Below are 19,305 nucleotides of genomic sequence, written 5' to 3'. Positions count from 1 at the left end.
ATAAAAGGGAGTTTCGAAGGGCATGTCATGGGTGCGATCATACCAGCACTAATGCACCGGATCCCATCAGAACTCCGCAGTTAAGCGTGCTTGGGCGAGAGTAGTACTAGGATGGGTGACCCCCTGGGAAGTCCTCGTGTTGCACCCCTTTTATTTTTTGCCCGCTTTTTTATTTTTTGATAACATTTATTTTTTATTTTTCGGCTTTTGGCTTTTCCTCTTCGGATAATTTTTTTCCCCCGAAAATAAACTGAGTCCGGAGACTGGCGGTGCCATGCCGCATAGCGAAACAGCGCGTTGAATCCTACGCCAGAACGGCCCCGGCAGCGCGAATGTCTCGGGCCGTCGAGGTCTGCTGCTTTGTCATAAAAGGGAGTTTCGAAGGGCATGTCATGGGTGCGATCATACCAGCACTAATGCACCGGATCCCATCAGAACTCCGCAGTTAAGCGTGCTTGGGCGAGAGTAGTACTAGGATGGGTGACCCCCTGGGAAGTCCTCGTGTTGCACCCCTTTTATTTTTTGCCCGCTTTTTTATTTTTTGATAACATTTATTTTTTATTTTTCGGCTTTTGGCTTTTCCTCTTCGGATAATTTTTTTCCTCCGAAAATAAACTGAGTCCGGAGACTGGCGGTGCCATGCCGCATAGCGGAACAGCGTGTTGAATCCTACACCAGAACGGCCCCGGCAGCGCGAATGTCTCGAGCCGTCGAGGTCTGCTACTTTGTCATAAAAGGGAGTTTCGAAGGGCATGTCTTGGGTGCGATCATACCAGCACTAATGCACCGGATCCTATCAGAACTCCGCAGTTAAGCGTGCTTGGGCGAGAGTAGTACTAGGATGGGTGACCCCCTGGGAAGTCCTCATGTTGCACCCTTTTTATTTTTTGCCCGCTTTTTTATTTTTTGATAATATTTATTTTTAATTTTTTGGCTTTTGGCTTTTCCTCTTCGGATAATTTTTTTCCCCCGACAATAAACTGGGTCCGGAGACTGGCGGTGCCATGCCGCAAAGCGGGACCAGCGCGTTGAATCCTACGCCAGAACGGCCCCGGCAGCGCGAATGTCTCGGGCCGTCGAGGTCTGCTGCTTTGTCATAAAAGGGAGTTTCGAAGGGCATATCATGGGTGCGATCATACCAGCACTAATGCACCGGATCCCATCAGAACTCCGCAGTTAAGCGTGCTTGGGCGAGAGTAGTACTAGGATGGGTGACCCCCTGGGAAGTCCTCGTGTTGCACCCCTTTTATTTTTTGCCCGCTTTTTTCTTTTTTGATAACATTTATTTTTAATTTTTTGGCTTTTGGCTTTTCCTCTTCGGATAATTTTTTTCCCTCGAAAATAAACTGAGTCCGGAGACTCGCGGTGCCATGCCGCATAGCGGAACAGCGCATTGAATCCTACGCCAGAACGGCCTCGGCAGCGCGAATGTCTCGGGCCGTCGAGGTCTGCTGCTTTGTCATAAAAGGGAGTTTCGAAGGGCATGTCATGGGTGCGATCATACCAGCACTAATGCACCGGATCCCATCAGAACTCCGCAGTTAAGCGTGCTTGGGCGAGAGTAGTACTAGGATGGGTGACCCCCTGGGAAGTCCTCGTGTTGCACCCCTTTTATTTTTTGCCCGCTTTTTTATTTTTTGATAACATTTATTTTTTATTTTTCGGCTTTTGGCTTTTCCTCTTCGGATAATTTTTTTCCCCCGAAAATAAACTGAGTCCGGAGACTGGCGGTGCCATGCCGCATAGCGGAACAGCGCGTTGAATCCTACGCCAGAACGGCTCCGGCAGCGCGAATGTCTCGGGCCGTCGAGGTCTGCTGCTTTGTCATAAAAGGGAGTTTCGATGGGCATGTCATGGGTGCGATCATACCAGCACTAATGCACCGGATCCCATCAGAACTCCGCAGTTAAGCGTGCTTGGGTGAGAGTAGTACTAGGATGGGTGACCCCCTGGGAAGTCCTCGTGTTGCACCCCTTTTATTTTTTGCCCGCTTTTTTATTTTTTGATAATATTTATTTTTAATTTTTCGGCTTTTGGCTTTTCCTCTTCGGATAATTTTTTTCCCCCGAAAATAAACTGAGTCTGGAGACTCGCGGTGCCATGCCGCATAGCGGAACAGCGCGTTGAATCCTACGCCAGAACGGCCCCGGCAGCGCGAATGTCTCGGGCCGTCGAGGTCTGCTGCTTTGTCATAAAAGGGAGTTTCGAAGGGCATATCATGGGTGCGATCATACCAGCACTAATGCACCGGATCCCATCAGAACTCCGCAGTTAAGCGTGCTTGGGCGAGAGTAGTACTAGGATGGGTGACCCCCTGGGAAGTCCTCGTGTTGCACCCCTTTTATTTTTTGCCCGCTTTTTTCTTTTTTGACAACATTTATTTTTAATTTTTTGGCTTTTGGCTTTTCCTCTTCGGATAATTTTTTTCCCTTGAAAATAAACTGAGTCCGGAGACTCGCGGTGCCATGCCGCATAGCGGAACAGCGCATTGAATCCTACGCCAGAACGGCCCCGGCGGCGCGAATGTCTCGGGCCGTCGAGGTCTGCTGCTTTGTCATAAAAGGGTGTTTCGATGGGCATGTCATGGGTGCGATCATACCAGCACTAATGCACCGGATCCCATCAGAACTCCGCAGTTAAGCGTGCTTGGGCGAGAGTAGTACTAGGATGGGTGACCCCCTGGGAAGTCCTCGTGTTGCACCCCTTTTATTTTTTGCCCGCTTTTTTATTTTTTGATAATATTTATTTTTAATTTTTCGGCTTTTGGCTTTTCCTCTTCGGATAATTTTTTTCCCCCGAAAATAAACTGAGTCCGGAGACTCGCGGTGCCATGCCGCATAGCGGAACAGCGCCTTGAATCCTACGCCAGAACGGCCCCGGCAGCGCGAATGTCTCGGGCCGTCGAGGTCTGCTGCTTTGTCATAAAAGGGTGTTTCGATGGGCATGTCATGGGTGCGATCATACCAGCACTAATGCACCGGATCCCATCAGAACTCCGCAGTTAAGCGTGCTTGGGCGAGAGTAGTACTAGGATGGGTGACCCCCTGGGAAGTCCTCGTGTTGCACCCCTTTTATTTTTTGCCCGCTTTTTTATTTTTTGATAATATTTATTTTTAATTTTTCGGCTTTTGGCTTTTCCTCTTCGGATAATTTTTTTCCCCCGAAAATAAACTGAGTCCGGAGACTCGCGGTGCCATGCCACATAGCGGAACAGCGCGTTGAATCCTACGCCAGAACGGCCCCGGCAGCGCGAATGTCTCGGGCCGTCGAGGTCTGCTGCTTTGTCATAAAAGGGAGTTTCGAAGGGCATGTCATGGGTGCGATCATACCAGCACTAATGCACCGGATCCCATCAGAACTCCGCAGTTAAGCGTGCTTGGGCGAGAGTAGTACTAGGATGGGCGACCCCCTTGGAAGTCCTCGTGTTGCACCCCTTTTATTTTTTGCCCGCTTTTTTATTTTTTGATAATATTTATTTTTAATTTTTCGGCTTTTGGCTTTTCCTCTTCGGATAATTTTTTTCCCCCGAAAATAAACTGAGTCTGGAGACTCGCGGTGCCATGCCGCATAGCGGAACAGCGCGTTGAATCCTACGCCAGAACGGCCCCGGCAGCGCGAATGTCTCGGGCCGTCGAGGTCTGCTGCTTTGTCATAAAAGGGAGTTTCGAAGGGCATATCATGGGTGCGATCATACCAGCACTAATGCACCGGATCCCATCAGAACTCCGCAGTTAAGCGTGCTTGGGCGAGAGTAGTACTAGGATGGGTGACCCCCTGGGAAGTCCTCGTGTTGCACCCCTTTTATTTTTTGCCCGCTTTTTTCTTTTTTGACAACATTTATTTTTAATTTTTTGGCTTTTGGCTTTTCCTCTTCGGATAATTTTTTTCCCTTGAAAATAAACTGAGTCCGGAGACTCGCGGTGCCATGCCGCATAGCGGAACAGCGCATTGAATCCTACGCCAGAACGGCCCCGGCGGCGCGAATGTCTCGGGCCGTCGAGGTCTGCTGCTTTGTCATAAAAGGGTGTTTCGATGGGCATGTCATGGGTGCGATCATACCAGCACTAATGCACCGGATCCCATCAGAACTCCGCAGTTAAGCGTGCTTGGGCGAGAGTAGTACTAGGATGGGTGACCCCCTGGGAAGTCCTCGTGTTGCACCCCTTTTATTTTTTGCCCGCTTTTTTATTTTTTGATAATATTTATTTTTAATTTTTCGGCTTTTGGCTTTTCCTCTTCGGATAATTTTTTTCCCCCGAAAATAAACTGAGTCCGGAGACTCGCGGTGCCATGCCGCATAGCGGAACAGCGCCTTGAATCCTACGCCAGAACGGCCCCGGCAGCGCGAATGTCTCGGGCCGTCGAGGTCTGCTGCTTTGTCATAAAAGGGTGTTTCGATGGGCATGTCATGGGTGCGATCATACCAGCACTAATGCACCGGATCCCATCAGAACTCCGCAGTTAAGCGTGCTTGGGCGAGAGTAGTACTAGGATGGGTGACCCCCTGGGAAGTCCTCGTGTTGCACCCCTTTTATTTTTTGCCCGCTTTTTTATTTTTTGATAATATTTATTTTTAATTTTTCGGCTTTTGGCTTTTCCTCTTCGGATAATTTTTTTCCCCCGAAAATAAACTGAGTCCGGAGACTCGCGGTGCCATGCCACATAGCGGAACAGCGCGTTGAATCCTACGCCAGAACGGCCCCGGCAGCGCGAATGTCTCGGGCCGTCGAGGTCTGCTGCTTTGTCATAAAAGGGAGTTTCGAAGGGCATGTCATGGGTGCGATCATACCAGCACTAATGCACCGGATCCCATCAGAACTCCGCAGTTAAGCGTGCTTGGGCGAGAGTAGTACTAGGATGGGTGACCCCCTTGGAAGTCCTCGTGTTGCACCCCTTTTATTTTTTGCCCGCTTTTTTATTTTTTGATAACATTTATTTTTTATTTTTCGGCTTTTGGCTTTTCCTCTTCGGATAATTTTTTTCCCCCGAAAATAAACTGAGTCCGGAGACTGGCGGTGCCATGCCGCATAGCGGAACAGCGCGTTAAATCCTACGCCAGAACGGCTCCGGCAGCGCGAATGTCTCGGGCCGTCGAGGTCTGCTGCTTTGTCATAAAAGGGAGTTTCGAAGGGCATGTCATGGGTGCGATCATACCAGCACTAATGCACCGGATCCCATCAGAACTCCGCAGTTAAGCGTGCTTGGGCGAGAGTAGTACTAGGATGGGTGACCCCCTGGGAAGTCCTCGTGTTGCACCCCTTTTATTTTTTGCCCGCTTTTTTATTTTTTGATAACATTTATTTTTTATTTTTCGGCTTTTGGCTTTTCCTCTTCGGATAATTTTTTTCTCCCGAAAATAAACTGAGTCCGGAGACTGGCGGTGCCATGCCGCATAGCGGAACAGCGTGTTGAATCCTACGCCAGAACGGCCCCGGCAGCGCGAATGTCTCGGGCCGTCGAGGTCTGCTACTTTGTCATAAAAGGGAGTTTCGAAGGGCATGTCTTGGGTACGATCATACCAGCACTAATGCACCGGATCCTATCAGAACTCCGCAGTTAAGCGTGCTTGGGCGAGAGTAGTACTAGGATGGGTGACCCCCTGGGAAGTCCTCATGTTGCACCCTTTTTATTTTTTGCCCGCTTTTTTATTTTTTGATAATATTTCTTTTTAATTTTTTGGCTTTTGGCTTTTCCTCTTCGGATAATTTTTTTCCCCCGACAATAAACTAGGTCCGGAGACTGGCGGTGCCATGCCGCATAGCGGGACCAGCGCGTTGAATCCTACGCCAGAACGGCCCCGGCAGCGCGAATGTCTCGGGCCGTCGAGGTCTGCTGCTTTGTCATAAAAGGGAGTTTCGAAGGGCATATCATGGGTGCGATCATACCAGCACTAATGCACCGGATCCCATCAGAACTCCGCAGTTAAGCGTGCTTGGGCGAGAGTAGTACTAGGATGGGTGACCCCCTGGGAAGTCCTCGTGTTGCACCCCTTTTATTTTTTGCCCGCTTTTTTCTTTTTTGATAACATTTATTTTTAATTTTTTGGCTTTTGGCTTTTCCTCTTCGGATAATTTTTTTCCCTCGAAAATAAACTGAGTTCGGAGACTCGCGGTGCCATGCCGCATAGCGGAACAGCGCATTGAATCCTACGCCAGAACGGCCCCGGCAGCGCGAATGTCTCGGGCCGTCGAGGTCTGCTGCTTTGTCATAAAAGGGTGTTTCGATGGGCATGTCATGGGTGCGATCATACCAGCACTAATGCACCGGATCCCATCAGAACTCCGCAGTTAAGCGTGCTTGGGCGAGAGTAGTACTAGGATGGGTGACCCCCTGGGAAGTCCTCGTGTTGCACCCCTTTTATTTTTTGCCCGCTTTTTTATTTTTTGATAATATTTATTTTTAATTTTTCGGCTTTTGGCTTTTCCTCTTCGGATAATTTTTTTCCCCCGAAAATAAACTGAGTCCGGAGACTCGCGGTGCCATGCCGCATAGCGGAACAGCGCGTTGAATCCTACGCCAGAACGGCCCCGGCAGCACGAATGTCTCGGGCCGTCGCGGTCTGCTGCTTTGTCATAAAAGGGAGTTTCGAAGGGCATGTCATGGGTGCGATCATACCAGCACTAATGCACCGGATCCCATCATAACTCCGCAGTTAGGCGTGCTTGGGCGAGAGAAGTACTAGGATGGGTGACCCCCTGGGAAGTCCTCGTGTTGCACCCTTTTTATTTTTTGCCCGCTTTTTTATTTTTTGATAATATTTATTTTCAATTTTTTGGCTTTTGGCTTTTCCTCTTCGGATAATTTTTTTCCCTCGAAAATAAACTGAGTCCGGAGACTCGCGGTGCCATGCCGCATAGCGGAACAGCGCATTGAATCCTACGCCACAACGGCCTCGGCAGCGCGAATGTCTCGGGCCGTCGAGGTCTGCTGCTTTGTCATAAAAGGGTGTTTCGATGGGCATGTCATGGGTGCGATCATACCAGCACTAATGCACCGGATCCCATCAGAACTCCGCAGTTAAGCGTGCTTGGGCGAGAGTAGTACTAGGATGGGTGACCCCCTGGGAAGACCTCGTGTTGCACCCCTTTTATTTTTTGCCCGCTTTTTTATTTTTTGATAATATTTATTTTTAATTTTTCGGCTTTTGGCTTTTTCTCTTCGGATAATTTTTTTCCCCCGAAAATAAACTGAGTCCGGAGACTCGCGGTGCCATGCCGCATAGCGGAACAGCGCGTTGAATCCTACGCCAGAACGGCCCCGGCAGCGCGAACGTCTCGGGCCGTCGAGGTCTGCTGCTTTGTCATAAAAGGGAGTTTCGAAGGGCATGTCATGGGTGCGATCATACCAGCACTAATGCACCGGATCCCATCAGAACTCCGCAGTTAAGCGTGCTTGGGCGAGAGTAGTACTAGGATGGGTGACCCCCTGGGAAGTCCTCGTGTTGCACCCCTTTTATTTTTTGCCCGCTTTTTTATTTTTTGATAATATTTATTTTTAATTTTTCGGCTTTTGGCTTTTCCTCTTCGGATAATTTTTTTCCCCCGAAAATAAACTGAGTCCGGAGACTCGCGGTGCCATGCCACATAGCGGAACAGCGCGTTGAATCCTACGCCAGAACGGCCCCGGCAGCGCGAATGTCTCGGGCCGTCGAGGTCTGCTGCTTTGTCATAAAAGGGAGTTTCGAAGGGCATGTCATGGGTGCGATCATACCAGCACTAATGCACCGGATCCCATCAGAACTCCGCAGTTAAGCGTGCTTGGGCGAGAGTAGTACTAGGATGGGCGACCCCCTTGGAAGTCCTCGTGTTGCACCCCTTTTATTTTTTGCCCGCTTTTTTATTTTTTGATAATATTTATTTTTAATTTTTCGGCTTTTGGCTTTTCCTCTTCGGATAATTTTTTTCCCCCGAAAATAAACTGAGTCTGGAGACTCGCGGTGCCATGCCGCATAGCGGAACAGCGCGTTGAATCCTACGCCAGAACGGCCCCGGCAGCGCGAATGTCTCGGGCCGTCGAGGTCTGCTGCTTTGTCATAAAAGGGAGTTTCGAAGGGCATATCATGGGTGCGATCATACCAGCACTAATGCACCGGATCCCATCAGAACTCCGCAGTTAAGCGTGCTTGGGCGAGAGTAGTACTAGGATGGGTGACCCCCTGGGAAGTCCTCGTGTTGCACCCCTTTTATTTTTTGCCCGCTTTTTTCTTTTTTGACAACATTTATTTTTAATTTTTTGGCTTTTGGCTTTTCCTCTTCGGATAATTTTTTTCCCTTGAAAATAAACTGAGTCCGGAGACTCGCGGTGCCATGCCGCATAGCGGAACAGCGCATTGAATCCTACGCCAGAACGGCCCCGGCGGCGCGAATGTCTCGGGCCGTCGAGGTCTGCTGCTTTGTCATAAAAGGGTGTTTCGATGGGCATGTCATGGGTGCGATCATACCAGCACTAATGCACCGGATCCCATCAGAACTCCGCAGTTAAGCGTGCTTGGGCGAGAGTAGTACTAGGATGGGTGACCCCCTGGGAAGTCCTCGTGTTGCACCCCTTTTATTTTTTGCCCGCTTTTTTATTTTTTGATAATATTTATTTTTAATTTTTCGGCTTTTGGCTTTTCCTCTTCGGATAATTTTTTTCCCCCGAAAATAAACTGAGTCCGGAGACTCGCGGTGCCATGCCGCATAGCGGAACAGCGCCTTGAATCCTACGCCAGAACGGCCCCGGCAGCGCGAATGTCTCGGGCCGTCGAGGTCTGCTGCTTTGTCATAAAAGGGTGTTTCGATGGGCATGTCATGGGTGCGATCATACCAGCACTAATGCACCGGATCCCATCAGAACTCCGCAGTTAAGCGTGCTTGGGCGAGAGTAGTACTAGGATGGGTGACCCCCTGGGAAGTCCTCGTGTTGCACCCCTTTTATTTTTTGCCCGCTTTTTTATTTTTTGATAATATTTATTTTTAATTTTTCGGCTTTTGGCTTTTCCTCTTCGGATAATTTTTTTCCCCCGAAAATAAACTGAGTCCGGAGACTCGCGGTGCCATGCCACATAGCGGAACAGCGCGTTGAATCCTACGCCAGAACGGCCCCGGCAGCGCGAATGTCTCGGGCCGTCGAGGTCTGCTGCTTTGTCATAAAAGGGAGTTTCGAAGGGCATGTCATGGGTGCGATCATACCAGCACTAATGCACCGGATCCCATCAGAACTCCGCAGTTAAGCGTGCTTGGGCGAGAGTAGTACTAGGATGGGTGACCCCCTTGGAAGTCCTCGTGTTGCACCCCTTTTATTTTTTGCCCGCTTTTTTATTTTTTGATAACATTTATTTTTTATTTTTCGGCTTTTGGCTTTTCCTCTTCGGATAATTTTTTTCCCCCGAAAATAAACTGAGTCCGGAGACTGGCGGTGCCATGCCGCATAGCGGAACAGCGCGTTAAATCCTACGCCAGAACGGCTCCGGCAGCGCGAATGTCTCGGGCCGTCGAGGTCTGCTGCTTTGTCATAAAAGGGAGTTTCGAAGGGCATGTCATGGGTGCGATCATACCAGCACTAATGCACCGGATCCCATCAGAACTCCGCAGTTAAGCGTGCTTGGGCGAGAGTAGTACTAGGATGGGTGACCCCCTGGGAAGTCCTCGTGTTGCACCCCTTTTATTTTTTGCCCGCTTTTTTATTTTTTGATAACATTTATTTTTTATTTTTCGGCTTTTGGCTTTTCCTCTTCGGATAATTTTTTTCTCCCGAAAATAAACTGAGTCCGGAGACTGGCGGTGCCATGCCGCATAGCGGAACAGCGTGTTGAATCCTACGCCAGAACGGCCCCGGCAGCGCGAATGTCTCGGGCCGTCGAGGTCTGCTACTTTGTCATAAAAGGGAGTTTCGAAGGGCATGTCTTGGGTACGATCATACCAGCACTAATGCACCGGATCCTATCAGAACTCCGCAGTTAAGCGTGCTTGGGCGAGAGTAGTACTAGGATGGGTGACCCCCTGGGAAGTCCTCATGTTGCACCCTTTTTATTTTTTGCCCGCTTTTTTATTTTTTGATAATATTTCTTTTTAATTTTTTGGCTTTTGGCTTTTCCTCTTCGGATAATTTTTTTCCCCCGACAATAAACTAGGTCCGGAGACTGGCGGTGCCATGCCGCATAGCGGGACCAGCGCGTTGAATCCTACGCCAGAACGGCCCCGGCAGCGCGAATGTCTCGGGCCGTCGAGGTCTGCTGCTTTGTCATAAAAGGGAGTTTCGAAGGGCATATCATGGGTGCGATCATACCAGCACTAATGCACCGGATCCCATCAGAACTCCGCAGTTAAGCGTGCTTGGGCGAGAGTAGTACTAGGATGGGTGACCCCCTGGGAAGTCCTCGTGTTGCACCCCTTTTATTTTTTGCCCGCTTTTTTCTTTTTTGATAACATTTATTTTTAATTTTTTGGCTTTTGGCTTTTCCTCTTCGGATAATTTTTTTCCCTCGAAAATAAACTGAGTTCGGAGACTCGCGGTGCCATGCCGCATAGCGGAACAGCGCATTGAATCCTACGCCAGAACGGCCCCGGCAGCGCGAATGTCTCGGGCCGTCGAGGTCTGCTGCTTTGTCATAAAAGGGTGTTTCGATGGGCATGTCATGGGTGCGATCATACCAGCACTAATGCACCGGATCCCATCAGAACTCCGCAGTTAAGCGTGCTTGGGCGAGAGTAGTACTAGGATGGGTGACCCCCTGGGAAGTCCTCGTGTTGCACCCCTTTTATTTTTTGCCCGCTTTTTTATTTTTTGATAATATTTATTTTTAATTTTTCGGCTTTTGGCTTTTCCTCTTCGGATAATTTTTTTCCCCCGAAAATAAACTGAGTCCGGAGACTCGCGGTGCCATGCCGCATAGCGGAACAGCGCGTTGAATCCTACGCCAGAACGGCCCCGGCAGCACGAATGTCTCGGGCCGTCGCGGTCTGCTGCTTTGTCATAAAAGGGAGTTTCGAAGGGCATGTCATGGGTGCGATCATACCAGCACTAATGCACCGGATCCCATCATAACTCCGCAGTTAGGCGTGCTTGGGCGAGAGAAGTACTAGGATGGGTGACCCCCTGGGAAGTCCTCGTGTTGCACCCTTTTTATTTTTTGCCCGCTTTTTTATTTTTTGATAATATTTATTTTCAATTTTTTGGCTTTTGGCTTTTCCTCTTCGGATAATTTTTTTCCCTCGAAAATAAACTGAGTCCGGAGACTCGCGGTGCCATGCCGCATAGCGGAACAGCGCATTGAATCCTACGCCACAACGGCCTCGGCAGCGCGAATGTCTCGGGCCGTCGAGGTCTGCTGCTTTGTCATAAAAGGGTGTTTCGATGGGCATGTCATGGGTGCGATCATACCAGCACTAATGCACCGGATCCCATCAGAACTCCGCAGTTAAGCGTGCTTGGGCGAGAGTAGTACTAGGATGGGTGACCCCCTGGGAAGACCTCGTGTTGCACCCCTTTTATTTTTTGCCCGCTTTTTTATTTTTTGATAATATTTATTTTTAATTTTTCGGCTTTTGGCTTTTTCTCTTCGGATAATTTTTTTCCCCCGAAAATAAACTGAGTCCGGAGACTCGCGGTGCCATGCCGCATAGCGGAACAGCGCGTTGAATCCTACGCCAGAACGGCCCCGGCAGCGCGAACGTCTCGGGCCGTCGAGGTCTGCTGCTTTGTCATAAAAGGGAGTTTCGAAGGGCATGTCATGGGTGCGATCATACCAGCACTAATGCACCGGATCCCATCAGAACTCCGCAGTTAAGCGTGCTTGGGCGAGAGTTGTACTAGGATGGGTGACCCCCTGGGAAGTCCTCGTGTTGCACCCTTTTTATTTTTTTCTCCACTTTTTTATTTTTTGATAACATTTATTTTTTATTTTTCGGCTTTTGGCTTTTCCTCTTCGGATAATTTTTTTCCCCCGAAAATAAACTGAGTCCGGAGACTGGCGGTGCCATGCCGCATAGCGGAACAGCGCGTTGAATCCTACGCCAGAACGGCTCCGGCAGCGCGAATGTCTCGGGCCGTCGAGGTCTGCTGCTTTGTCATAAAAGGGAGTTTCGATGGGCATGTCATGGGTGCGATCATACCAGCACTAATGCACCGGATCCCATCAGAACTCCGCAGTTAAGCGTGCTTGGGTGAGAGTAGTACTAGGATGGGTGACCCCCTGGGAAGTCCTCGTGTTGCACCCCTTTTATTTTTTGCCCACTTTTTTATTTTTTGATAATATTTATTTTTAATTTTTCGGCTTTTGGCTTTTCCTCTTCGGATAATTTTTTTCCCCCGAAAATAAACTGAGTCTGGAGACTCGCGGTGCCATGCCGCATAGCGGAACAGCGCGTTGAATCCTACGCCAGAACGGCCCCGGCAGCGCGAATGTCTCGGGCCGTCGAGGTCTGCTGCTTTGTCATAAAAGGGAGTTTCGAAGGGCATATCATGGGTGCGATCATACCAGCACTAATGCACCGGATCCCATCAGAACTCCGCAGTTAAGCGTGCTTGGGCGAGAGTAGTACTAGGATGGGTGACCCCCTGGGAAGTCCTCGTGTTGCACCCCTTTTATTTTTTGCCCGCTTTTTTCTTTTTTGATAACATTTATTTTTAATTTTTTGGCTTTTGGCTTTTCCTCTTCGGATAATTTTTTTCCCTTGAAAATAAACTGAGTCCGGAGACTCGCGGTGCCATGCCGCATAGCGGAACAGCGCATTGAATCCTACGCCAGAACGGCCCCGGCGGCGCGAATGTCTCGGGCCGTCGAGGTCTGCTGCTTTGTCATAAAAGGGTGTTTCGATGGGCATGTCATGGGTGCGATCATACCAGCACTAATGCACCGGATCCCATCAGAACTCCGCAGTTAAGCGTGCTTGGGCGAGAGTAGTACTAGGATGGGTGACCCCCTGGGAAGTCCTCGTGTTGCACCCCTTTTATTTTTTGCCCGCTTTTTTATTTTTTGATAATATTTATTTTTAATTTTTCGGCTTTTGGCTTTTCCTCTTCGGATAATTTTTTTCCCCCGAAAATAAACTGAGTCCGGAGACTCGCGGTGCCATGCCGCATAGCGGAACAGCGCCTTGAATCCTACGCCAGAACGGCCCCGGCAGCGCGAATGTCTCGGGCCGTCGAGGTCTGCTGCTTTGTCATAAAAGGGTGTTTCGATGGGCATGTCATGGGTGCGATCATACCAGCACTAATGCACCGGATCCCATCAGAACTCCGCAGTTAAGCGTGCTTGGGCGAGAGTAGTACTAGGATGGGTGACCCCCTGGGAAGTCCTCGTGTTGCACCCCTTTTATTTTTTGCCCGCTTTTTTATTTTTTGATAATATTTATTTTTAATTTTTCGGCTTTTGGCTTTTCCTCTTCGGATAATTTTTTTCCCCCGAAAATAAACTGAGTCCGGAGACTCGCGGTGCCATGCCGCATAGCGGAACAGCGCGTTGAATCCTACGCCAGAACGGCCCCGGCAGCGCGAATGTCTCGGGCCGTCGAGGTCTGCTGCTTTGTCATAAAAGGGAGTTTCGAAGGGCATGTCATGGGTGCGATCATACCAGCACTAATGCACCGGATCCCATCAGAACTCCGCAGTTAAGCGTGCTTGGGCGAGAGTAGTACTAGGATGGGTGACCCCCTAGGAAGTCCTCGTGTTGCACCCCTTTTATTTTTTGCCCGCTTTTTTATTTTTTGATAACATTTATTTTTTATTTTTCGGCTTTTGGCTTTTCCTCTTCGGATAATTTTTTTCCCCCGAAAATAAACTGAGTCCGGAGACTGGCGGTGCCATGCCGCATAGCGGAACAGCGCGTTAAATCCTACGCCAGAACGGCTCCGGCAGCGCGAATGTCTCGGGCCGTCGAGGTCTGCTGCTTTGTCATAAAAGGGAGTTTCGAAGGGCATGTCATGGGTGCGATCATACCAGCACTAATGCACCGGATCCCATCAGAACACCGCAGTTAAGCGTGCTTGGGCGAGAGTAGTACTAGGATGGGTGACCCCCTGGGAAGTCCTCGTGTTGCACCCCTTTTATTTTTTGCCCGCTTTTTTATTTTTTGATAACATTTATTTTTTATTTTTCGGCTTTTGGCTTTTCCTCTTCGGATAATTTTTTTCTCCCGAAAATAAACTGAGTCCGGAGACTGGCGGTGCCATGCCGCATAGCGGAACAGCGTGTTGAATCCTACGCCAGAACGGCCCCGGCAGCGCGAATGTCTCGGGCCGTCGAGGTCTGCTACTTTGTCATAAGAGGGAGTTTCGAAGGGCATGTCTTGGGTACGATCATACCAGCACTAATGCACCGGATCCTATCAGAACTCCGCAGTTAAGCGTGCTTGGGCGAGAGTAGTACTAGGATGGGTGACCCCCTGGGAAGTCCTCATGTTGCACCCTTTTTATTTTTTGCCCGCTTTTTTATTTTTTGATAATATTTATTTTTAATTTTTTGGCTTTTGGCTTTTCCTCTTCGGATAATTTTTTTCCCCCGACAATAAACTAGGTCCGGAGACTGGCGGTGCCATGCCGCATAGCGGGACCAGCGCGTTGAATCCTACGCCAGAACGGCCCCGGCAGCGCGAATGTCTCGGGCCGTCGAGGTCTGCTGCTTTGTCATAAAAGGGAGTTTCGAAGGGCATATCATGGGTGCGATCATACCAGCACTAATGCACCGGATCCCATCAGAACTCCGCAGTTAAGCGTGCTTGGGCGAGAGTAGTACTAGGATGGGTGACCCCCTGGGAAGTCCTCGTGTTGCACCCCTTTTATTTTTTGCCCGCTTTTTTCTTTTTTGATAACATTTATTTTTAATTTTTTGGCTTTTGGCTTTTCCTCTTCGGATAATTTTTTTCCCTCGAAAATAAACTGAGTCCGGAGACTCGCGGTGCCATGCCGCATAGCGGAACAGCGCATTGAATCCTACGCCAGAACGGCCCCGGCAGCGCGAATGTCTCGGGCCGTCGAGGTCTGCTGCTTTGTCATAAAAGGGTGTTTCGATGGGCATGTCATGGGTGCGATCATACCAGCACTAATGCACCGGATCCCATCAGAACTCCGCAGTTAAGCGTGCTTGGGCGAGAGTAGTACTAGGATGGGTGACCCCCTGGGAAGTCCTCGTGTTGCACCCCTTTTATTTTTTGCCCGCTTTTTTATTTTTTGATAATATTTATTTTTAATTTTTCGGCTTTTGGCTTTTCCTCTTCGGATAATTTTTTTCCCCCGAAAATAAACTGAGTCCGGAGACTCGCGGTGCCATGCCGCATAGCGGAACAGCGCATTGAATCCTACGCCAGAACGGCCCCGGCAGCGCGAATGTCTCGGGCCGTCGAGGTCGGCTGCTTTGTCATAAAAGGGTGTTTCGATGGGCATGTCATGGGTGCGATCATACCAGCACTAATGCACCGGATCCCATCAGAACTCCGCAGTTAAGCGTGCTTGGGCGAGAGTAGTACTAGGATGGGTGACCCCCTGGGAAGTCCTCGTGTTGCACCCCTTTTATTTTTTGCCCGCTTTTTTATTTTTTGATAATATTTATTTTTAATTTTTCGGCTTTTGGCTTTTCCTCTTCGGATAATTTTTTTCCCCCGAAAATAAACTGAGTCCGGAGACTCGCGGTGCCATGCCGCATAGCGGAACAGCGCGTTGAATCCTACGCCAGAACGGCCCCGGCAGCGCGAATGTCTCGGGCCGTCGAGGTCTGCTGCTTTGTCATAAAAGGGAGTTTCGAAGGGCATATCATGGGTGCGATCATACCAGCACCAATGCACCGGATCCCATCAGAACTCCGCAGTTAAGCGTGCTTGGGCGAGAGTAGTACTAGGATGGGTGACCCCCTGGGAAGTCCTCGTGTTGCACCCCTTTTATTTTTTGCCCGCTTTTTTATTTTTTGATAATATTTATTTTTAATTTTTCGGCTTTTGGCTTTTCCTCTTCGGATAATTTTTTTCCCCCGAAAATAAACTGAGTCCGGAGACTCGCGGTGCCATGCCGCATAGCGGAACAGCGCGTTGAATCCTACGCCAGAACGGCCCCGGCAGCGCGAATGTCTCGGGCCGTCGAGGTCTGCTGCTTTGTCATAAAAGGGAGTTTCGAAGGGCATATCATTGGTGCGATCATACCAGCACGAATGCACCGGATCCCATCAGAACTCCGCAGTTAAGCGTGCTTGGGCGAGAGTAGTACTAGGATGGGTGACCCCCTGGGAAGTCCTCGTGTTGCACCCCTTTTATTTTTTGCCCGCTTTTTTCTTTTTTGATAACATTTATTTTTAATTTTTTGGCTTTTGGCTTTTCCTCTTCGGATAATTTTTTTCTCTCGAAAATAAACTGAGTCCGGAGACTCGCGGTGCCATGCCGCATAGCGGAACAGCGCATTGAATCCTACGCCAGAACGGCCCCGGCAGCGCGAATGTCTCGGGCCGTCGAGGTCTGCTGCTTTGTCATAAAAGGGTGTTTCGATGGGCATGTCATGGGTGCGATCATACCAGCACTAATGCACCGGATCCCATCAGAACTCCGCAGTTAAGCGTGCTTGGGCGAGAGTAGTACTAGGATGGGTGACCCCCTGGGAAGTCCTCGTGTTGCACCCCTTTTATTTTTTGCCCGCTTTCTTATTTTTTGATAATATTTATTTTTAATTTTTCGGCTTTTGGCTTTTCCTCTTCGGATAATTTTTTTCCCCCGAAAATAAACTGAGTCCGGAGACTCGCGGTGCCATGCCGCATAGCGGAACAGCGCATTGAATCCTACGCCAGAACGGCCCCGGCAGCGCGAATGCCTCGGGCCGTCGAGGTCTGCTGCTTTGTCATAAAAGGGTGTTTCGATGGGCATGTCATGGGTGCGATCATACCAGCACTAATGCACCGGATCCCATCAGAACTCCGCAGTTAAGCGTGCTTGGGCGAGAGTAGTACTAGGATGGGTGACCCCCTGGGAAGTCCTCGTGTTGCACCCCTTTTATTTTTTGCCCGCTTTTTTATTTTTTGATAATATTTATTTTTAATTTTTCGGCTTTTGGCTTTTCCTCTTCGGATAATTTTTTTCCCCCGAAAATAAACTGAGTCCGGAGACTCGCGGTGCCATGCCGCATAGCGGAACAGCGCGTTGAATCCTACGCCAGAACGGCCCCGGCAGCGCGAATGTCTCGGGCCGTCGAGGTCTGCTGCTTTGTCATAAAAGGGAGTTTCGAAGGGCATATCATGGGTGCGATCATACCAGCACTAATGCACCGGATCCCATCAGAACTCCGCAGTTAAGCGTGCTTGGGCGAGAGTAGTACTAGGATGGGTGACCCCCTGGGAAGTCCTCGTGTTGCACCCCTTTTATTTTTTGCCCGCTTTTTTATTTTTTGATAATATTTATTTTTAATTTTTCGGCTTTTGGCTTTTCCTCTTCGGATAATTTTTTTCCCCCGAAAATAAACTGAGTCCGGAGACTCGCGGTGCCATGCCGCATAGCGGAACAGCGCGTTGAATCCTACGCCAGAACGGCCCCGGCAGCGCGAATGTCTCGGGCCGTCGAGGTCTGCTGCTTTGTCATAAAAGGGAGTTTCGAAGGGCATATCATTGGTGCGATCATACCAGCACTAATGCACCGGATCCCATCAGAACTCCGCAGTTAAGCGTGCTTGGGCGAGAGTAGTACTAGGATGGGTGACCCCCTGGGAAGTCCTCGTGTTGCACCCCTTTTATTTTTTGCCCGCTTTTTTCTTTTTTGATAACATTTATTTTTAATTTTTTGGCTTTTGGCTTTTCCTCTTCGGATAATTTTTTTCCCTCGAAAATAAACTGAGTCCGGAGACTCGCGGTGCCATGCCGCATAGCGGAACAGCGCATTGAATCCTACGCCAGAACGGCCCCGGCAGCGCGAATGTCTCGGGCCGTCGAGGTCTGCTGCTTTGTCATAAAAGGGTGTTTCGATGGGCATGTCATAGGTGCGGTCATACCAGCACGAATGCACCGGATCCCATCAGAACTCCGCAGTTAAGCGTGCTTGGGCGAGAGTAGTACTAGGATGGGTGACCCCCTGGGAAGTCCTCGTGTTGCACCCCTTTTATTTTTTGCCCGCTTTCTTATTTTTTGATAATATTTATTTTTAATTTTTCGGCTTTTGGCTTTTCCTCTTCGGATAATTTTTTTCCCCCGAAAATAAACTGAGTCCGGAGACTCGCGGTGCCATGCCGCATAGCGGAACAGCGCATTGAATCCTACGCCAGAACGGCCCCGGCAGCGCGAATGTCTCGGGCCGTCGAGGTCTGCTGCTTTGTCATAAAAGGGTGTTTCGATGGGCATGTCATGGGTGCGATCATACCAGCACTAATGCACCGGATCCCATCAGAACTCCGCAGTTAAGCGTGCTTGGGCGAGAGTAGTACTAGGATGGGTGACCCCCTGGGAAGTCCTCGTGTTGCACCCCTTTTATTTTTTGCCCGCTTTTTTATTTTTTGATAATATTTATTTTTAATTTTTCGGCTTTTGGCTTTTCCTCTTCGGATAATTTTTTTCCCCCGAAAATAAACTGAGTCCGGAGACTCGCGGTGCCATGCCGCATAGCGGAACAGCGCGTTGAATCCTACGCCAGAACGGCCCCGGCAGCGCGAATGTCTCGGGCCGTCGAGGTCTGCTGCTTTGTCATAAAAGGGAGTTTCGAAGGGCATATCATTGGTGCGATCATACCAGCACTAATGCACCGGATCCCATCAGAACTCCGCAGTTAAGCGTGCTTGGGCGAGAGTAGTACTAGGATGGGTGACCCCCTGGGAAGTCCTCGTGTTGCACCCCTTTTATTTTTTGCCCGCTTTTTTCTTTTTTGATAACATTTATTTTTAATTTTTTGGCTTTTGGCTTTTCCTCTTCGGATAATTTTTTTCCCTCGAAAATAAACTGAGTCCGGAGACTCGCGGTGCCATGCCGCATAGCGGAACAGCGCATTGAATCCTACGCCAGAACGGCCCCGGCAGCGCGAATGTCTCGGGCCGTCGAGGTCTGCTGCTTTGTCATAAAAGGGTGTTTCGATGGGCATGTCATGGGTGCGATCATACCAGCACTAATGCACCGGATCCCATCAGAACTCCGCAGTTAAGCGTGCTTGGGCGAGAGTAGTACTAGGATGGGTGACCCCCTGGGAAGTCCTCGTGTTGCACCCCTTTTATTTTTTGCCCGCTTTCTTATTTTTTGATAATATTTATTTTTAATTTTTCGGCTTTTGGCTTTTCCTCTTCGGATAATTTTTTTCCCCCGAAAATAAACTGAGTCCGGAGACTCGCGGTGCCATGCCGCATAGCGGAACAGCGCATTGAATCCTACGCCAGAACGGCC

General features: G+C 49.5%; 48 non-coding genes and 5 pseudogenes across 48 annotated transcripts; all 53 read left to right on the top strand.

Annotated features, from left to right (window-relative positions):
* Positions 1–29: 29 nt before the first annotated feature.
* Positions 30–148, top strand: LOC149757229 (5S ribosomal RNA). The gene has a single exon (XR_016402792.1). It is a non-coding gene; the product is annotated as a 5S ribosomal RNA (ribosomal RNA).
* A 246-nt stretch (positions 149–394) lies between these two features.
* Positions 395–513, top strand: LOC149757228 (5S ribosomal RNA). The gene has a single exon (XR_016402781.1). It is a non-coding gene; the product is annotated as a 5S ribosomal RNA (ribosomal RNA).
* Positions 514–759: 246 nt separating this feature from the next.
* LOC149757227 (5S ribosomal RNA) lies at positions 760–878 on the top strand. The gene has a single exon (XR_016407219.1). It is a non-coding gene; the product is annotated as a 5S ribosomal RNA (ribosomal RNA).
* A 247-nt stretch (positions 879–1,125) lies between these two features.
* LOC149757226 (5S ribosomal RNA) lies at positions 1,126–1,244 on the top strand. Its single transcript, XR_016402770.1, has one exon. It is a non-coding gene; the product is annotated as a 5S ribosomal RNA (ribosomal RNA).
* A 246-nt stretch (positions 1,245–1,490) lies between these two features.
* LOC149757225 (5S ribosomal RNA) lies at positions 1,491–1,609 on the top strand. Its single transcript, XR_016402759.1, has one exon. It is a non-coding gene; the product is annotated as a 5S ribosomal RNA (ribosomal RNA).
* A 246-nt stretch (positions 1,610–1,855) lies between these two features.
* LOC149757224 (5S ribosomal RNA) lies at positions 1,856–1,974 on the top strand. The gene has a single exon (XR_016402150.1). It is a non-coding gene; the product is annotated as a 5S ribosomal RNA (ribosomal RNA).
* Positions 1,975–2,220: 246 nt separating this feature from the next.
* LOC149757223 (5S ribosomal RNA) lies at positions 2,221–2,339 on the top strand. Its single transcript, XR_016402751.1, has one exon. It is a non-coding gene; the product is annotated as a 5S ribosomal RNA (ribosomal RNA).
* Positions 2,340–2,585: 246 nt separating this feature from the next.
* LOC149757222 (5S ribosomal RNA) lies at positions 2,586–2,704 on the top strand. Its single transcript, XR_016402740.1, has one exon. It is a non-coding gene; the product is annotated as a 5S ribosomal RNA (ribosomal RNA).
* Positions 2,705–2,950: 246 nt separating this feature from the next.
* Positions 2,951–3,069, top strand: LOC149757221 (5S ribosomal RNA). The gene has a single exon (XR_016402728.1). It is a non-coding gene; the product is annotated as a 5S ribosomal RNA (ribosomal RNA).
* Positions 3,070–3,315: 246 nt separating this feature from the next.
* On the top strand, positions 3,316–3,434 carry LOC149757220 (5S ribosomal RNA). Its single transcript, XR_016403600.1, has one exon. It is a non-coding gene; the product is annotated as a 5S ribosomal RNA (ribosomal RNA).
* A 246-nt stretch (positions 3,435–3,680) lies between these two features.
* LOC149757219 (5S ribosomal RNA) lies at positions 3,681–3,799 on the top strand. Its single transcript, XR_016402717.1, has one exon. It is a non-coding gene; the product is annotated as a 5S ribosomal RNA (ribosomal RNA).
* A 246-nt stretch (positions 3,800–4,045) lies between these two features.
* Positions 4,046–4,164, top strand: LOC149757218 (5S ribosomal RNA). Its single transcript, XR_016402710.1, has one exon. It is a non-coding gene; the product is annotated as a 5S ribosomal RNA (ribosomal RNA).
* A 246-nt stretch (positions 4,165–4,410) lies between these two features.
* LOC149757217 (5S ribosomal RNA) lies at positions 4,411–4,529 on the top strand. The gene has a single exon (XR_016402704.1). It is a non-coding gene; the product is annotated as a 5S ribosomal RNA (ribosomal RNA).
* A 246-nt stretch (positions 4,530–4,775) lies between these two features.
* Positions 4,776–4,894, top strand: LOC149757216 (5S ribosomal RNA). Its single transcript, XR_016402591.1, has one exon. It is a non-coding gene; the product is annotated as a 5S ribosomal RNA (ribosomal RNA).
* A 246-nt stretch (positions 4,895–5,140) lies between these two features.
* LOC149757215 (5S ribosomal RNA) lies at positions 5,141–5,259 on the top strand. Its single transcript, XR_016402694.1, has one exon. It is a non-coding gene; the product is annotated as a 5S ribosomal RNA (ribosomal RNA).
* Positions 5,260–5,505: 246 nt separating this feature from the next.
* On the top strand, positions 5,506–5,624 carry LOC149757214 (5S ribosomal RNA; annotated as a pseudogene).
* Positions 5,625–5,871: 247 nt separating this feature from the next.
* LOC149757213 (5S ribosomal RNA) lies at positions 5,872–5,990 on the top strand. Its single transcript, XR_016402683.1, has one exon. It is a non-coding gene; the product is annotated as a 5S ribosomal RNA (ribosomal RNA).
* Positions 5,991–6,236: 246 nt separating this feature from the next.
* Positions 6,237–6,355, top strand: LOC149757212 (5S ribosomal RNA). The gene has a single exon (XR_016402672.1). It is a non-coding gene; the product is annotated as a 5S ribosomal RNA (ribosomal RNA).
* A 246-nt stretch (positions 6,356–6,601) lies between these two features.
* LOC149757211 (5S ribosomal RNA) lies at positions 6,602–6,720 on the top strand (annotated as a pseudogene).
* A 246-nt stretch (positions 6,721–6,966) lies between these two features.
* On the top strand, positions 6,967–7,085 carry LOC149757210 (5S ribosomal RNA). Its single transcript, XR_016412803.1, has one exon. It is a non-coding gene; the product is annotated as a 5S ribosomal RNA (ribosomal RNA).
* A 246-nt stretch (positions 7,086–7,331) lies between these two features.
* Positions 7,332–7,450, top strand: LOC149757209 (5S ribosomal RNA). Its single transcript, XR_016402661.1, has one exon. It is a non-coding gene; the product is annotated as a 5S ribosomal RNA (ribosomal RNA).
* A 246-nt stretch (positions 7,451–7,696) lies between these two features.
* LOC149757208 (5S ribosomal RNA) lies at positions 7,697–7,815 on the top strand. The gene has a single exon (XR_016403599.1). It is a non-coding gene; the product is annotated as a 5S ribosomal RNA (ribosomal RNA).
* A 246-nt stretch (positions 7,816–8,061) lies between these two features.
* On the top strand, positions 8,062–8,180 carry LOC149757207 (5S ribosomal RNA). The gene has a single exon (XR_016402650.1). It is a non-coding gene; the product is annotated as a 5S ribosomal RNA (ribosomal RNA).
* Positions 8,181–8,426: 246 nt separating this feature from the next.
* LOC149757206 (5S ribosomal RNA) lies at positions 8,427–8,545 on the top strand. The gene has a single exon (XR_016402639.1). It is a non-coding gene; the product is annotated as a 5S ribosomal RNA (ribosomal RNA).
* A 246-nt stretch (positions 8,546–8,791) lies between these two features.
* Positions 8,792–8,910, top strand: LOC149757205 (5S ribosomal RNA). Its single transcript, XR_016402627.1, has one exon. It is a non-coding gene; the product is annotated as a 5S ribosomal RNA (ribosomal RNA).
* Positions 8,911–9,156: 246 nt separating this feature from the next.
* Positions 9,157–9,275, top strand: LOC149757204 (5S ribosomal RNA). The gene has a single exon (XR_016402590.1). It is a non-coding gene; the product is annotated as a 5S ribosomal RNA (ribosomal RNA).
* A 246-nt stretch (positions 9,276–9,521) lies between these two features.
* Positions 9,522–9,640, top strand: LOC149757203 (5S ribosomal RNA). Its single transcript, XR_016402619.1, has one exon. It is a non-coding gene; the product is annotated as a 5S ribosomal RNA (ribosomal RNA).
* Positions 9,641–9,886: 246 nt separating this feature from the next.
* On the top strand, positions 9,887–10,005 carry LOC149757202 (5S ribosomal RNA; annotated as a pseudogene).
* A 247-nt stretch (positions 10,006–10,252) lies between these two features.
* On the top strand, positions 10,253–10,371 carry LOC149757201 (5S ribosomal RNA). Its single transcript, XR_016402609.1, has one exon. It is a non-coding gene; the product is annotated as a 5S ribosomal RNA (ribosomal RNA).
* A 246-nt stretch (positions 10,372–10,617) lies between these two features.
* On the top strand, positions 10,618–10,736 carry LOC149757200 (5S ribosomal RNA). Its single transcript, XR_016402608.1, has one exon. It is a non-coding gene; the product is annotated as a 5S ribosomal RNA (ribosomal RNA).
* A 246-nt stretch (positions 10,737–10,982) lies between these two features.
* Positions 10,983–11,101, top strand: LOC149757199 (5S ribosomal RNA; annotated as a pseudogene).
* Positions 11,102–11,347: 246 nt separating this feature from the next.
* LOC149757198 (5S ribosomal RNA) lies at positions 11,348–11,466 on the top strand. The gene has a single exon (XR_016412705.1). It is a non-coding gene; the product is annotated as a 5S ribosomal RNA (ribosomal RNA).
* A 246-nt stretch (positions 11,467–11,712) lies between these two features.
* Positions 11,713–11,831, top strand: LOC149757197 (5S ribosomal RNA). The gene has a single exon (XR_016401606.1). It is a non-coding gene; the product is annotated as a 5S ribosomal RNA (ribosomal RNA).
* Positions 11,832–12,078: 247 nt separating this feature from the next.
* On the top strand, positions 12,079–12,197 carry LOC149757196 (5S ribosomal RNA). The gene has a single exon (XR_016402149.1). It is a non-coding gene; the product is annotated as a 5S ribosomal RNA (ribosomal RNA).
* A 246-nt stretch (positions 12,198–12,443) lies between these two features.
* Positions 12,444–12,562, top strand: LOC149757195 (5S ribosomal RNA). Its single transcript, XR_016402598.1, has one exon. It is a non-coding gene; the product is annotated as a 5S ribosomal RNA (ribosomal RNA).
* Positions 12,563–12,808: 246 nt separating this feature from the next.
* Positions 12,809–12,927, top strand: LOC149757194 (5S ribosomal RNA). The gene has a single exon (XR_016402589.1). It is a non-coding gene; the product is annotated as a 5S ribosomal RNA (ribosomal RNA).
* A 246-nt stretch (positions 12,928–13,173) lies between these two features.
* Positions 13,174–13,292, top strand: LOC149757193 (5S ribosomal RNA). Its single transcript, XR_016402583.1, has one exon. It is a non-coding gene; the product is annotated as a 5S ribosomal RNA (ribosomal RNA).
* A 246-nt stretch (positions 13,293–13,538) lies between these two features.
* LOC149757192 (5S ribosomal RNA) lies at positions 13,539–13,657 on the top strand. The gene has a single exon (XR_016402111.1). It is a non-coding gene; the product is annotated as a 5S ribosomal RNA (ribosomal RNA).
* Positions 13,658–13,903: 246 nt separating this feature from the next.
* LOC149757191 (5S ribosomal RNA) lies at positions 13,904–14,022 on the top strand. The gene has a single exon (XR_016404368.1). It is a non-coding gene; the product is annotated as a 5S ribosomal RNA (ribosomal RNA).
* Positions 14,023–14,268: 246 nt separating this feature from the next.
* LOC149757190 (5S ribosomal RNA) lies at positions 14,269–14,387 on the top strand (annotated as a pseudogene).
* Positions 14,388–14,634: 247 nt separating this feature from the next.
* Positions 14,635–14,753, top strand: LOC149757189 (5S ribosomal RNA). Its single transcript, XR_016402572.1, has one exon. It is a non-coding gene; the product is annotated as a 5S ribosomal RNA (ribosomal RNA).
* Positions 14,754–14,999: 246 nt separating this feature from the next.
* Positions 15,000–15,118, top strand: LOC149757188 (5S ribosomal RNA). Its single transcript, XR_016402562.1, has one exon. It is a non-coding gene; the product is annotated as a 5S ribosomal RNA (ribosomal RNA).
* Positions 15,119–15,364: 246 nt separating this feature from the next.
* Positions 15,365–15,483, top strand: LOC149757187 (5S ribosomal RNA). The gene has a single exon (XR_016402556.1). It is a non-coding gene; the product is annotated as a 5S ribosomal RNA (ribosomal RNA).
* Positions 15,484–15,729: 246 nt separating this feature from the next.
* Positions 15,730–15,848, top strand: LOC149757186 (5S ribosomal RNA). Its single transcript, XR_016402045.1, has one exon. It is a non-coding gene; the product is annotated as a 5S ribosomal RNA (ribosomal RNA).
* A 246-nt stretch (positions 15,849–16,094) lies between these two features.
* On the top strand, positions 16,095–16,213 carry LOC149757185 (5S ribosomal RNA). Its single transcript, XR_016410609.1, has one exon. It is a non-coding gene; the product is annotated as a 5S ribosomal RNA (ribosomal RNA).
* A 246-nt stretch (positions 16,214–16,459) lies between these two features.
* Positions 16,460–16,578, top strand: LOC149757184 (5S ribosomal RNA). Its single transcript, XR_016402548.1, has one exon. It is a non-coding gene; the product is annotated as a 5S ribosomal RNA (ribosomal RNA).
* A 246-nt stretch (positions 16,579–16,824) lies between these two features.
* LOC149757183 (5S ribosomal RNA) lies at positions 16,825–16,943 on the top strand. The gene has a single exon (XR_016402537.1). It is a non-coding gene; the product is annotated as a 5S ribosomal RNA (ribosomal RNA).
* A 246-nt stretch (positions 16,944–17,189) lies between these two features.
* Positions 17,190–17,308, top strand: LOC149757182 (5S ribosomal RNA). The gene has a single exon (XR_016402526.1). It is a non-coding gene; the product is annotated as a 5S ribosomal RNA (ribosomal RNA).
* Positions 17,309–17,554: 246 nt separating this feature from the next.
* Positions 17,555–17,673, top strand: LOC149757181 (5S ribosomal RNA). The gene has a single exon (XR_016401813.1). It is a non-coding gene; the product is annotated as a 5S ribosomal RNA (ribosomal RNA).
* Positions 17,674–17,919: 246 nt separating this feature from the next.
* LOC149757180 (5S ribosomal RNA) lies at positions 17,920–18,038 on the top strand. The gene has a single exon (XR_016400819.1). It is a non-coding gene; the product is annotated as a 5S ribosomal RNA (ribosomal RNA).
* A 246-nt stretch (positions 18,039–18,284) lies between these two features.
* LOC149757179 (5S ribosomal RNA) lies at positions 18,285–18,403 on the top strand. The gene has a single exon (XR_016402515.1). It is a non-coding gene; the product is annotated as a 5S ribosomal RNA (ribosomal RNA).
* Positions 18,404–18,649: 246 nt separating this feature from the next.
* LOC149757178 (5S ribosomal RNA) lies at positions 18,650–18,768 on the top strand. The gene has a single exon (XR_016401812.1). It is a non-coding gene; the product is annotated as a 5S ribosomal RNA (ribosomal RNA).
* Positions 18,769–19,014: 246 nt separating this feature from the next.
* LOC149757177 (5S ribosomal RNA) lies at positions 19,015–19,133 on the top strand. The gene has a single exon (XR_016402504.1). It is a non-coding gene; the product is annotated as a 5S ribosomal RNA (ribosomal RNA).
* Positions 19,134–19,305: the final 172 nt, after the last annotated feature.

The sequence above is a fragment of the Phoenix dactylifera genome, chromosome 4, assembly GCF_051530095.1.
Source record: "Phoenix dactylifera cultivar Ajwa chromosome 4, Ajwa_hap1_PhDact_Kaust_v1.1, whole genome shotgun sequence".
NCBI classification, from domain to species: Eukaryota; Viridiplantae; Streptophyta; class Magnoliopsida; order Arecales; family Arecaceae; genus Phoenix; species Phoenix dactylifera.
This window is presented reverse-complemented; position numbering and strand designations above follow the sequence as displayed.